At 32.2% G+C, this 2,441-nt stretch overlaps 1 long non-coding RNA gene across 1 annotated transcript; it reads right to left on the bottom strand.

Moving 5' to 3' along the window:
• Positions 1–385: 385 nt before the first annotated feature.
• Positions 386–1,013, bottom strand: LOC147568599 (uncharacterized). The gene is made up of 3 exons (XR_015238348.1): positions 737–1,013; positions 560–636; positions 386–421 (listed from the first exon to the last, which is right to left on the bottom strand). It is a non-coding gene; the product is annotated as an uncharacterized LOC147568599 (long non-coding RNA).
• Between the last annotated feature and the right edge of the window lie 1,428 nt (positions 1,014–2,441).

Genomic DNA, 2,441 nt, shown 5'->3' with positions numbered 1-2,441 from the left:
GATAAGAAACCAAAACACTACACTGAATTAACGAATCAATTAAAACCCCTATAATAATCAATTTCGGACATAATAGATCAAAATTATTAAAAATTTACTTGGAGAATTCATTCAATGGCATCTAATCGATTTTCAATCCCTAAACCCCAATTTTTGAAAAATAGATTATGAAAGATAAGGAGTACAAATATAATCATACAAAATCAATTGAAAACATGATCAAATAAGTAGAATGAAAGAGTAAAGAATGAATTCTTACCTCAATGTCCTTCGCGAGAAACTCATTCTCTTGCGATGAAAGTTCTTCCCAAAATAAAAACTCATCTTCTTACTATAATTTCCCGCATCTCTGGAAACTTTAATTCTCTCTCGAGGAAGCTTTCTCTTTTTGTAAGGAACTTGCTTGGAAAAGAAGTTTTCTCTACAAAATTATGAAATTGCATTTTTCAGAAGAAAATGAAAGATTTCGGTTAAACCCAAGATAAAAATAGATATGAAATATAAATTCACGGGGTAAAACATTTAGGGCAAATTAGATATTAGGGTTTCAGAACTTTACTTCTGTAATAGTCTTTTATTTACTGCATAAGGTAAAAGTATCAACTGCTTATTTTCCACCTCCCATTTTTATGTCTCCTTCAAAAATTGAAAAAGAGAAAATGAAGATTCAGAATTTCAAAGACAAATTTCAGAGAAAATAATATATTAAAAAGATAAAGGGGAAGATGCAAATTACCTTAAGTGTGTTTGTCTAATGAAAGGATGATGATTTTCATCTCATCTATTACCCACTTTGGCAAATTTCATGATCTAGATTTACAGATTTCAAAATCTCAGGAGAAGAATCCTAAAGATGGAAGAAAGAAGAAGTATGAAAACTCTTTATCGAATCAAGATTAAGAATCCAAACCCAAATGAAATATGATTTCTTCGAGGAGGAAAGAGAAGGAGGAGAAATATAACATAGGTAATTTAGGGTTAAGCGAATAAGCGAAAGACGTAACATCGGGAACGATGGGAAGATGAAGAAACTAAAATTTGTAACATCCTTTGAAATTGAAGATTCACGTGGGTTAATGAGAGAAGGTGTAGGGTTATGTTCTTCTCAATGGTTGGATCAAATAATTGAGGGTCAGGATAAGGGGTCATCTTTTGTTCTCGTCCTAGTCAGCTTGTCCTAGTTAGATTGTCCTAGTTAGATTGTCCTAGTCAGATTGCATTCATTTTGTCCTAGTAAGCAAAAACAAGTTCTGTTTTGTTATATAGATAACTCATTCACCAAATAACAGATAAATAACATGTGTGAATTCTGTCTTAATATTTTTGGTAAGAGATTTTAGTATAATATGGAGGAAGTATCAAGTTACCGAGTTGAAATCAATGAAGGCAAACAGATTTGTGAACCAAAATCGATTTGACCTAGTGTTAACTGGAATGGAAATTGGTTAAGACACCAATTTTGATTCATAAAATCGATTGGACCCCACTTATTTCAAAGACGCGAGGAGTGTTTCCAGAGTGGGGTGGTCATGCGAATCAACCAGAGTCAAAGAGGCGGGGGAGACACTATTAACAAGGAACGATACTGGGAGGAAAAAAAAAAAAATTTCAGGAGTATAAAATTTTAAAGAGAAATAAAAAAACATCCCGACAGTTTCAGTTCGAGGAAAAACAAAAAAAAAATAAAGAAATTCGTTCAAAATTTTGTACCAAAAAAATAAGATCTTATTGAGTTATGAAGTTTAATGTCTTCCCTAAAACCGAAATGTAATCTTATGTAATTCTCGTATTAAATAAGCTATTAGTGTGGGCGTGAATATTTGCGAAAAGTTGTCCAGATGTTTTGGCGGATGCTTCTATGACGTTTTTGTAGGTGAAACGATTACCATTTATGCATTAAAAATTGAGTTCACGTATTATGTCATATACATAGCACGCGAGAATAAATTTGAAGCCAGTATTACTTGATCAAAATCTCAATTGCAATAAAATATATCGGGCCGCTCGACTTAGATTTCAAATTTGGCGACCATCATAAATGTATCTATACATTATATTAAACTAGGATCCTCTATTTACTTCACATAGATAAAATCTTAGATATACAAAATCCAAGATAATGGTACACTATCCTATAAAACCACAATCTAATGCCACAGGCACATTGGAAAGTAATAAACCCACAATCTTATAAAACCTCCAAATCCAAATTAGAAAGTTTTCTCTGTATATAAGTTAACTACCCAAGTAAACTATTCACAAACTACTAAACAAGTCATTGAGATCTTATACGCTCTGCTCTCTGCTGAAATTATTTCTGTCTCATCTTTTTCATTCCCTACCAGTACCCTTTATCTAAGTCTTGTTTCCAATTGATCCTTTCTCACCCAATAATGAAGATGATGAAGATGTTTTCATCTCTAAAAACAAAGTTTGGTAAG

This window comes from Eschscholzia californica, unplaced genomic scaffold (genome assembly GCF_041429995.1).
Source record: "Eschscholzia californica isolate CP2 unplaced genomic scaffold, dmEscCali1.0.p SCAF_1, whole genome shotgun sequence".
NCBI lineage: Eukaryota > Viridiplantae > Streptophyta > Magnoliopsida > Ranunculales > Papaveraceae > Eschscholzia > Eschscholzia californica.
The sequence above is the reverse complement of the archived record's forward strand: the minus strand, read 5'-3'. Positions and strand labels throughout refer to the sequence as shown.